Source organism: Colius striatus, chromosome Z (assembly GCF_028858725.1).
Source record: "Colius striatus isolate bColStr4 chromosome Z, bColStr4.1.hap1, whole genome shotgun sequence".
In the NCBI taxonomy this organism is placed as follows: Eukaryota; Metazoa; Chordata; class Aves; order Coliiformes; family Coliidae; genus Colius; species Colius striatus.
Window position 1 is genome coordinate 9808825 of NC_084790.1, and position 12624 is coordinate 9821448.

Consider the following 12624-nt stretch of genomic DNA (forward strand, 5'->3'; position numbering starts at 1 on the left):
GTCGTGTTAAGTCATGGGATAATAGATATATATATGTAAAAAAATCTGCAAAACCAAAACTCAACAGCTATCACCCAGATTTTTTTTTTCTTTCCCCAAAGTTATCATCTGCATCACAATATACTAAGTGCTTCCTTTTAGTATGCTAAATATTAAAATCTCCCTCTCTAAATTCACTGGAGGGCATTTAAGAATTAAGAGACATGGAGTTTTATTTGGCCCTGGTCTTTGTTTAGCATGAGACAATCATCATAATCTGCTTTTGAGCAGAGAAGTTTGATGGAGAAAAAACACCATAATTACCTTTTCTTGCCCTCTAAGTGCTCTGCTCAGGGATGCATATCTGCCAGGACTCTTTGAGATCCTACAACCAGGCATACTATACTGCAGGCTTGTGCTTGACCTCTCAGCCTCACAAGATCCTTTCCAGGGTTACGAGTGTTCCTTCTGAAATCCAAATGAAGGCAGAACACATGGCAGTTTTTGTTCATGATAGAAGCTCACTGTATCTCCCTCAGTTACATCCATCAGTTTTGATAAAAGCAGACTATCTGTGCACTGAAAGTGATTAGCTTTGCATTATTCCACAGGGATAGCTGCCAAGTTAACTCTTCCAGAAACAAATTCCTGTCTGTGAACAGCAGGAAAAGAACTCGTGTGATTTGTAAACAAGCTAAGGAAGAGGCTTATCAGTCTAGGAGAAGCTGTCAGCCATGCCAAGTGAGCAGCAGGGTTGGACCTGACTGTTTGCAGTTGAAATTTCACTGGTAAGAGGTCCCTTCTTCACCAGCCTGTTATCAGCTCTGAGCGCAGAGAGGAAGAGCTACTTCACCCAGAAATCACCACCAGATTTATCGCATTCTGCTCCTCAGAATCAGAGCATCAATGTAGAAAGCAGCCGGTGTTAAATGAACTCCAGATGTCTGAAGGACATCTCTCATGCTGATCATTTATGGACAATATTCAGTAACACCCTTGTGCCTCTATCCTGATAAAGGACAATGAACAGCTTTTGACCATGGCATGGGCTCAGACACAGAAAACTCCACTGTCACGTTTATTGATAAAATTCTACAAGATCAATCTGTTCTTTATTCTGACCCCTTACCTTCAAACTAAATAAATCTGGCCTTTTAGTGAAACATATGTTTCTTGTTGCAGCTATTCTTTGTCCAGCAGTAGATCCAACAAGAAGATAGCTCAAAGTGGGACATAGATGCCCCTGGAAAAAAAGCATTTTATCTTCCACCCACTGATGTCTTAAGGATGGTACTAGCCTGATCCTAGCTATTGCAATAACAGCACCTCTACAATATGGCAACAAGCAATAAAAATCTAATTAAGAAAAGCACATTGTTAAACTCATCAAGATTCTGATGAACTAGTGCTTAGCAGCTTTTTGAACACATAAGTTCTTTATTCTTGAATCACCCTCAGTCACCATTTTGTTAGTGAATAACATAGACACAGAACTGTGTAGAATTATGTTGATAGCTGGTACTTGTCTTCTCCCATGCACTTCTACAACAAACTATTTGTGGGGAGAAAATAGCGACCCTAACCTGGAAAAATTCTGAATGAATTCCCTAACAAAAAATGAACAATACTTTGCTGCAGTTCTACTAAAATAAACTAGCCTTTGAGTCCTGTTTGCATAAAGTACATGCTGATACTAGTTTCCAAAATGCTGACAACATAACCACAGTGCAGAGAGGCAAAAGCAGCTACTTTGACTTATGGTTTGGGAAGCAGCAGATCATTCATCTGAGCAAGAAAGAGAGGGAAAGTTCATGTGCTGAAGCAGCAGGGGAATTCTCAACATTTTCCTCTATATTTCTTAAATAGGCAGTTTAAGAAAGTGTTGTCTCATTATTAACATTCAGTGCTGTATAGACTTGCCAAAAGTGATGAAACCTTGAAGAGGAGGAGTAGGACCTACTTCTACGTTCACATTTATTTGATTTTATAGCTTTTCAGTACCTGAATGATGACTGGTGTTATATAAACAGAAGAAATATCAAAGTATGTTTGTAATGAAACACTTTTTTTAACCAAGGAGTCTAATGTTGCAGAGGATTTTTGATTAAATAAGCTGAATCTACCATTCCACTAATTGATGATCACATCAGTTTTTCCACTCTAAGTGACTAATGGAAATTTGAATGCCACACATACTTGTTTGCCTGAAGTTTGCTTAGCATTGCATGACTGCAAAACATTTGTACATTCAGTCTTTAAGATATTGATTTTTCTTGTTAAGCTTTGTTATTCAAAGTCAGCAATGGCTAGTAAGAAAACATCAATGGTCTGATCATCTCCAAGGTACAAACTGCCTCAAAACCCTTGTTATCTTCATGGTGAGCTGAAGGTGTTTCTTCCCTACAAGGGAAGAAAAATCAGGAGAGAAATCTTTTGCCAAATTCATACTATGAAGGTTCTGGAAGCAAAATATGTCAGAAGTGTTAAAGAGAAAATAATCTTTGACTTGCAAAGAATCTGTGATTTATCAGAAAATTGAAAGTACTAAGGCTGTCCCCTGATCATTAAAAGGTGGTTGTTTTTTCTTTCAGGTTAAAGTTACAGGAATTTGGATGCATCTTGATAATCTCCTGATGATATCTGGGGAGTTTTACAGTCTGAAAGCAAAGTCTGGAGAGATTTGGATAATTTTGGCACTGGATGAACTAATTTCTGTATCTTCTGTAAGGACTACATAGAAAGATAATATCTTGCTTGGGAAAAAAAAAGAGATTCTTTTCCATGGTACATCAAAAACAGAGAGAGAAAACCATACTTTTTTCCTACTTACATTTAACAGCAGTGGTTCCACATTTAGTAGTGAAACCGCAGTGAGTGACATTTTTTTTCAGGAATTGGAGCAAACCAGTAAGCCTTTGTATCCCAACTTCATCTCTTTGTGAGTTTGATCTTAAATTTTGATGAAATTGACTGTCTCTTGACAAGAAGTGAAGTTGGCAGCAGAAATTCCAGGATACCATCTATTCATTATCTTTGTCTAAAAATTATCAAGACTGAAGGTTTTTAAAAGGTATAGGGAAAAGTTTTGAACATAAATTGATCATACATTGGTGATAAATATATTGTCCACCATCTATTCAGATTTCTACTCTAAATGCTGTGTAAAATCTAAGATATTAATGTAGCATTCAAATTTAGATTCCTGAGTTTTGGTAAAGAAAAATCTCCTTTTCGTCTTCCCTTAAACCTTCCATGTCATGTTTAGCATTTCTAAAGTATTGAAACTGTATGACTTGGAGAGTGAAGCAGAGACAGAAAATATTGTGGTCTTCAAGAGATAATAACAGAAGATATTTCAAGTGGGGCAGCACCACATGGTAAGGTTGCTATTTCATTTCCACCAAATAGTTTGGGCAGTCACATTAAGAAAAGTGCTTGTATTTCAAATGAGTGAACTCCTTCCTGAAGAAAAGTGTTCATTCTGCATAAAAAGTACCTTCTTTCTCAAAAAGTTGACTGTGTGAATTACCAGCTACTGTACCCTCAAGGAGGTGCAACTCAAAATGCAATCAGATACCAACTAGGTTGTGCAAGCCAACCCACTTCTGCATTTTGTACACAGATGACACAGTTTTGCCTCAGAGGATGTCATTTTGCTGTTGTTTCTTCTTTTGTTTCCACCCTGCCAACAAGCAGGCACAGCACAACGCTCCCAGACACAAGTTTTGTTAAAACTTCATGTTACTTGTGAGGCTTAAACCCACGCTGTTATAGATTCCTGTTCTGATTCACCTAATCCTGCACAGGGCAAACCTCTGCAATGAAAAGTGACTGACAGGGCTCTGATCCGATCAGGAATTATCCTGACAGGTTTTGTCTGAAAGTAGTATAGTCCAGAGGATGCTTCAGGGAGAGAATCGCTCCCTGGCAGTCTGTCCACAGAGGAATCAGGCCATCGAGGAGCTTTGGTGGAAGTCTGTCTGCAGGAGGCAGGAAAAGACTGTCAGAGGGTCACAGAATTCCTGTAATATGGGTTTCCTGAGGAAAATAAAAACAAAAAAAAAACCCACAAAACCCATATCTTTGTATATGAACACATACTTCAGTCAAACAATTTCAGCTGCCCCAGAACATTCCTTCAGCTGAAGGCTAACAGATAAAAAAAAAGTAGCACTGTGTCATCACTAATCCATCCCTGGAGTCCAAGGAGGAAAGGATCAGCAGCAGGATTTCATGTTCAACCATGAGTTCTCACCAAGATGAGGCTATAGTTTTTCAGGTCCATCCTTTGCTGTTGAAAGAAAAAAAAACCCAACAATAGAAGTACCAGGACTCAGGCTGTAGCTGAGGATCACTGCCTTTTAAAAGGACCTAGAAACAGAATTAACGGTTTGGTAAGGAGCATTAGTATACTTAAGGCACTCTTGCATGACATTATGACTGCATTACCACTGAGCAGACACCTTCAGTTGCCAAGAGATATGTACACAGCGCCGAATGCTACCAAGAGTCTACCGATCACAGAGTGCCCTGGAAAATCCTCCCAGATTCAGAAATGTAGTAGTTTCACTGTGTTGATGTTGCCACTTGTTGTGGTTTGGCCCAGTCAGCAATGGAGCGCCATGACAGTCTCTTGCTCGGTGCCCTAATTCACCTCCACCCTCATTAGGATGGTGGAGTCTGGAGTAAAACGGGAGGAAAATAGAATCATAGAATCATAGAATGGTAGGGTTGGAAGGGACCTTTAGAGATCATCTAGTCCAACCCCCCTGCAGACGCAGGGTCACCTAGATCAGGTGGCATAGGAACATGTACAAGTGGGTCTTGAAGACCTCCAAGGAAGGAGCCTCCACAACCCCCCTGGGCAGCCTGTTCCACTGCTCCATCACCCTCACAGTGAAATAGTTTTTTCTTATGTTTAAATGGAACTTTTTGTGTTCCAGCTTCATCCCATTACCCCTTGTCCTGTTGCTAGCTACGATAGAAAAAAAGGGATACCCCAACCTCCTGACACCCACTCTTTAGATATTTGTAAATATTAATAAGATCCCACCTCAATCTCCTCTTCTCCAGACTAAACAGCCCCAGTTCCCACAGCCTTTCCTTGTATGAAAGATAACCAAGGATGTTCTGGATTGAGACAAGGACAGGGAGGGCTCTGCCAATTACAGTTCTGGGCAAAACAGACTGCGTTACTCGACTTAGAGAGGAAAGTAGTAAAGTTTATTCTAATATCTACTAGAAATAGAACAGAATAAAAAGCAAAAAGAGAGTAGAATGACTGAGAAAATTACAACCAGCACTTTCAGATCTCCCTCTCCCATCCCTTCTTTCTTCCCAAAAGGAAGGAAGACACAGCTCATGCCCAGCTGAGCTCCTGATATACTGCTCCTGATATCTCTACCTCCTTCCCCCTCAACAAGTCAGGAGGCAGGGAATGGGGGCTGTGGTCAGTCTCTCACAGATGGGCTCTGCCACTTCTCTCTCCTCAGATGAGGATGACTCCTCACATTCTTCCCCTGCTCCGATACTCAGTCCTTCCCCAGGGACACAGTCCCATCTCTGGTGTGGGTTCTTCCTAGCAGCTACGGCTTCTGCTGATATAGAATCCTTCACATGGGATGCAGTCCTTTATTAATATCTCTGATGTGAGTCCTTCTCCACTTCTGCAGCTTCTGCAGATACAGGGTCCCTCTCTCGGGACATGGCCTCTTCTAGGCAAAATTTTAATGAGCTTCTTTGGCATGGATCCTTCCCCACAGTTACAGCTTCTGTGAATATGGGGTCACTCACATGGGACACAGCCTCCTCTGGCCATAGTCACTGCCCCTGGCTCAGGGTCTTTAGTGAAGAGAATTGCTGCCCCTGATGTAGGGTCTTTAGCAAAATGAGTCTCTGCCCCTGATGCAGGGATTATAATGAACTGCAAACAAATCACTGCTTCATCAGTCCTCTACACAGGATACAGGGTAGTCTCTGCTCCAGCATACATCCTCCTCTCTTTCGTCATTGATCTTGGAGTCCACATGGTTGTTTCTCTCACTCTTCCCACTCCTGGCACCACCAGTAGCCAGAAAAGGAGAAGAGACAGAAGAAGGAAGAAACAGGAAGAACCCTCCTCTTCCAGCTTCTTCTTAAAAAGTGATTTTGGAGACGTCTAATTGGTTCAGCCCCAGCAGTGGGTCTGGCTCAGAGCTGGGGAGAGTTTTGAGCAACTTCTTACAGGAGCCATCTTTACAACCCCTTCTACCTTACCAGATGTGGTAGCTTGATCCTGGCTGGATGCCAGGTGCCCACCACACCGCTTTATCCCCCACCTCCTGAGCAAGCCAGGGAAGGGGAGAAAATAAGATGGGAGTCTCGTGGGTTGAGATAAAAGCAGTTTAATAAATAAGCAGCAAAGCTGCGCGTGCGGGACGCAAAGCAAAAGCAGATAAAGCTGTTACTCTCTACTTCCCATTAGCAGCAATGTTCGGCCACCTCCTGAGAAGCAGGGCTTCAGTAAGTCGAATAGTTGCTTTTGGAAGGCCAAAAATGAATCTTACCTCCCCTTCCTACTACTCTCCCCCAGTTTATATTACTGAGCTGATGTCATATGGTATGGAATATCTCCTTGGTCAGCCTGGGTCAGCTGTTCTGGCCGTGGTCTCTCCCAATATTGTGCCCATTTACTGCTATTGTTGAAGTTGGGGGAAGGAATGCTGGAGGGACAACCCTGATGCTGTGCAAGCGGTAGTCATTATATTGATACCAACAGCAAACACAGCACTGCAAGAGCTGCCGTGGAAAATCACCACCATCCCAGACCCACTGCACCAGAAAAGGCTGTCATGTCAAACTATGACAGCATTGGAGATAGTTTCTCATACAGTGTCCATCACAAACTAATTCCAAGGTGATGTACATTGCCATTGCACAAGTATGCAGGGAACACATAATGTATTTCACGTTGAAAGGTTTGGGAGTGAGTACAACTAAGAGTATCGCATTAGGCATGTCTTCAAGACTGTTTTAAAACAGCATTAATACTCAGAGCTAGTTAGAGTTTAAAATGTTAAAGCACAGTCATAGAGTGCTAGCCTCCTTAGCCTTTAGTTCAAATATGAGCACAAGGTTTTTAAAGAAAGAAAGTTGCAGTAGAATTACAAACTGCTTCACCTGCAAACCCGTTAAATATACTGCATTCAACATTGTAACACATCATGTCTGTAACTAACACATGCCATACACAGCCAGTGTGTACATGGTATGCACGTTGACATCTTGCAGAAACAACACAAAGGGGTCAGGATTTGACTGGGTAGGTGTACATACAGAAGAGAATAAATTTTCTATTACAGAAAAGTCAGGATTTGGAGGGAGAAAGGCCAAGAAGAGCTATATAATGCAATTTGAGTGCTACTTCTACCAGTGCAAGGCCATATGGAGAAGCCTGAAATATTTGTGAGAGCATTCCCGTAGCAAAATTCCATTTCTGGTTTTGTTCACTTTCTCAGGCTTCCTGTGGGCCCTGAATTTTACCAATACTTTTCAGTGCAGGACTAATGGATTATAATTTGTGTTTTCTACCTAAGCCATTTCCTGTGAATAGTACTGTTTCATAGGTCTTCTTTCATATTTCTTTTCAGATACTCTATTAGACATTTCCCAAACTCTTTTTCCAACCTCTTCCATGAAGTCCATTACTAATTTTGCTCATGTAGCCTGAAAAGTTGTCTGCTCTTCCTTCTCTTCTATTGCACAATAAATAGCTACAACAGAGTCAGCACTTCAGCAGTACAAATAGGGAAAGCCCTGGGATGCTGAATCCCAAAAAACTTCCCAATTTGTGAAGTATTTGCTTATGGTATCAAATGAAATTGCTTCTGATAAGTTCAGTTTATCTCTGATAACTAACAAGTTTACAAAACTGAGCAAGAGTCTGAAGTGAAAAAAAAACCCACAGTCTTCACTCACAATATTTTTTAATTTTTTAAATGAATTTTTTAAATTTAATTTTTTAAATGTAGAGATTTCTCTAATAAGCAGTTTCACTGGTATGTGACAAAGATTGCTGAAGTATTCACTGATCTAACAGCTGGAGTGAGCAAAGACCCGTTGGTAGGAAGCTGTTCATTAACTGAACTTTCTATATATGTGAATGTGCATTATTCATATATGCTCACCAAAACCAAACACATTTTAATCTAAAGATTGCTCATCAGTTCTTTGCTTTGACATGTTACTTATGGGAGAGCAACTGTTGAATAAAATATTAATTAAATTAAAATTTATAATGATACTAACATCTTATTTGCCAGAGCATACTAGCAAAATGAAGGGTCCTTTCAGCCATTTAAAGACTGAACCAGCTCTAGTGTCAAAGTTATCTCTAATTCTAAATTAAATACCTTCAAGTAAGATTTTGTTTCTTTTTAAGTCATTAGCAAAACTGTTCTGTCTCAGATCAGTCCCTGAAGTCTTGTATATTTCTTTACTTGGTCAGCTCTAAAGTTAGCATGCTGCACTTCTACCATTGTAAGTAATGTCCTACTGCTTCAGGACTTACTGCTACATATACACATATTAAACATGTGTGAAGTTAAACCTGCAAATTAAGCTATTTAATACAACCAAGAGTTTATATCTGATCTGCAAAAAAAGTAATAATTATGAAATATTAATTATTAATTAATTATTAATTATTAATAGTCTTATGCTGAATTATTATCTCCTATTGAACAAGGGGATAAATTGGTGCAATAACAAAAAAAAATTGGAAAATGTTTTTAAAAAGAATATTCTTTTTTTTAAAAGAAAAAGCTCAAAACCATACAAACTGAAATTTTAATTAAAATACATTATTTGTAGCTGTAGTAGTTATAGTTATTGTCTATATATGTGTTTAGTTTTTTATGTCATTTTTTCATGATGACCTTTAAAGGCCCCTTCCAACCCAAACCGTTCTATGATTCTGCCTTCATTTGATTTGTTTCATTCTTGCTTTATAGAAGAGTAGAACAAAAATTTCAGCTACCTAAAATTGTTCCTTTGAGACTTCTTGTCTTGATTTTTCTTCCTGCACTGTTCCATATTTTGTGTTTACTTAAACCTACTAATGGCTACTGAGTACACAATGATACTGTTCTTACCCTTGGGCAGTACTCTGTGGAACAGTGTTTATGTCAGGGTTTTACTAGAACAGAATTCCTCTTGCTGTCTGATACCCGTGTAGAAACACTTATGACATCAGTGATAATAGTATATACATTTACACCCATCTGTTCAGTCTTAGAGTAACTAACTAAAAAAAAAAACAACCCTAAATAAAATTATTTTCTGGGCTAAACAGACTCCAGTACTCGAGAGGAAAGTAGGAAAGTTTTCTACTGCCTACTAGAAGCAGAACAGAACAAAAAGCAGAAAGAGAGTAGGATGACTGAGAAAATTACAATCAGCACTTCAACGTCTCTCTCTCTCATCCCTCCTTTCTTCCTGGGCTGAGCTCACTGCTCCTGGCATCTCTGCTTCCTCCCCCCATCATCAGCTCAGGGGGGCAGGGAAGGGGGATGCGATCAGCCTCTCACAGATGGGCTCTGCTGCTTATTTCTTCTCAGAGGAGAAAAACTCCTTGCATTCTTCCCCTGCTCTGATACAGGGTCCCTCACAAGGGACACAGTCCTTAGTGAATATCTCTGGCGTGAGTTTTTCTCCACTTTTGCAGCTTCTGCAGATACAGGGTCCCTCCCTCGGGACATGGCCTCTTCTAGGCAAAATTTTAATGAGCTTCTTTGGCCTAGGTCCTTCCCCACAGTTACAGCTTCTGTGAATATGGGGTCACTCACACAGGACTCAGCCTCCTCTGGCCATAGTCACTGCCCCTGGCTCAGGGTCTTTAGTGAAGAGAATTGCTGCTCCTGATGTGGGGTCTTTAGCAAAATGAGTCTCTGCCTTTGATGTGGTGTCTTTAACATAACACAAACAAATCACTGCTTCATCAGTCCTCTCCGCAGGGTGTAAGGGAGTCTCTGCTATAGCACACCTCCTCCTCTCTTCCTTCACTGACCTTGGAGTCTGCATGGTTGTTTCTCTCACTCTTCCCACTCCTGGCACCACCAGTAGACAGAAAAGGAGAAGAGACAGAAGAAGGAAGAAACAGGAAGAACCCTCCTCTTCCGTCTTCTTTTTAGAAAGTGATCATGGAAGTGTCTAGTTGGGTCAGCCCCAGCAGTGGGTCTGGCTCAGAGCTGGGGAGATTTTTGAGCAACTTCTCACAGGGGCCATCTTTACAGTCCATTCTACCTTACTAGAAAAGGCTATCATGTCAAACCATGATAGTAGGTTAGAGGTAAGGATTTTGGTATAGATACATATACTGATGCACATTTTGATTTTTACTAAGCTGCTTTAACATCTTGGGTTCCCAAAGCTTCACTCCCTGATTCTCTGATGGGTCTGGATCAGATTTGTCATGGAGTTATGAAACATCTAGTGGCCACACTGATTGGCCATTTCACCTTCTCAGCTTACTCTGACCAGCAGAGACAATAACCAAGGTATTTACAGACATCCGTGTGTGAAGACACAACCAAACCAGAAGTTTTCCAAGGGTGGACTTGCCTCTGCTCAGAGATGTAGTCTTAAGGAGGCAGCTGGGCTGGTGCCAGGTCAAGATGAAAATCGTCTCCTGTTTTTCCAATGGAGGACTAGGAAAGTCTTTAGTTGAACACCCACACTTTGAAGGCGTTGGTCTAACAGCTAGTTTGCACAAGCCCTGTTTTGAAACTCCCTAGGTAAACTGTACCTTTGCTCTCACCTGTGTGTATGCTTTGAGAGAGTTGCATGATGTGAGTTTGTTCAGACTCCTGACCAGAGTCTGAAGCAGTTTAATATGTAGTGATGAACCTCCAATTGTAATGGCCCCTCTATTTTCATGGCATCAGCTGATGATATTTCTAGCCCCAGTGTCAAAGCCAGAAGGAAACTGTGCTCACAGACATCTTCTTGACAGCAGTCAAATAAGATCTAATGAAGGATTTATAGATAGGTGTTTTTTCTAGGTATCAGAAAATATTGATAAGATTTACAAGAGATGATTGAACTCTTTGGATTGCTAGTATGAAACTGAAAGCTCCTAGTCACTCCAAGGGTTTTTCTAAACAGGACTCAGTATATCAGAGAAGAAATTTTTGAACATTCATGGAGTATAGGCGAGGTGCCTGAGGACTGGAGGAAGACCAATGTCACTCCAGTCTTCAAAAAGCGCTTCTGCAGGGGGGTTGGACTAGATGATCTCTAAAGATCCCTTTCAACTCCTACCATTCTATGATTCTATGAAATTTATCACCAGACAAGCAGAACATATCCTGCTGCTACTAATGGGAAAATGAACAGTGACTCGAGAATAGTGTAAGACAGAATTTTATCTGGACACAGTTTGCCATCAGTAAAACCAAAAGAATATAAATATTAATTAAAGAATATAAATGTTAATTTTTTTTTGTAGTAACAATCTAGCCAATCACTTTCCCCTCAGACTGTTACTTACTAGGAGGTCAGTTTTTCCTTCTTTTAGTGGGGATTTAATCTTTAATTTTTAAGTATAAATGCTGCAGATGATGTTGATAATCAGAACAAAAAGGAAGCACTCAATAAACAGTACTCTGAAACATTTTTTTTCCAGAAATATTGTTCTTATTCTTCCTGGTGGTTTGCATTTGCTTTGTTGGTTTTTTTTTTAATTTTTCCTTGAAATGGATAAACAATATAAGCATTCCTGGAAAGTTTTTATATTTTTCTTTTATACAGTTCCTCCTTTTAAGTGCTTCACTCTTGACTTTACACAAACATAGTCCAGCCACATCTCAGTCATTGCTGCAATTGATAAATTCTGATGCTCATTCACATGCACCCAAAGCTTAGACTCCCCTGTTCATTTTTCCTATGGGCTTGTTTGGTAACCACAGGCTTCTTTGAGGATGACTTCTTAAAGCTGGAAGACATTTTATTTGGTTGCCAGTCCTAGATGACCTTATTCCTTACCATTCAAGGTTTAGCTAAAGAAGTTATTTGGCATTGTTAGATGATCATTCTTTTGTACTTGACACTGGTGAGGCCGTATCTCAAGTGGTGTATTCATTGTTGGATCCCTCACTCCAAGAGGGACATTGAAGCTCTGGAGCATGTCTGAAGACAGGTGACAGAGCTGAGAAAATGTCTGGAAAAAAGGTCAGATAGGGAGTGGCTGAGGGACGTGGGAGAATTCAGACTGGAAAAGAGAAGAGTGAGGGAAGACGCAATCACTCTACAAACTCCCTGACAGGAGGTTATGATGAGGTGGAAGTAGGTCTCTTCTCCCAGGTAGCAAGTGATAGGACATGAGGAAATAGCCACAGTTGCACGAGGGGAGATTAAGATTAGAGATTGAGAAGAACTTTTGCACTGAGAGGGTTTTGCACTGGCACAGGCTGCCCCGGGAGGTGGTGGAGTCCCCATTCCTGGAGATATTTAAAAGCTGCATAGAGGAGGTGCTGAGGGACAGGCTTTAGTGATAAGTTGGGCAGAGTGATGTTAGTGTTTGGACTTGATGATCTCAAAGGTATTTTTCAACCAAAATGACTCTATGATTCTAGAGTGCTAAGATGTGGAAATTTTGTTTATTTTTCA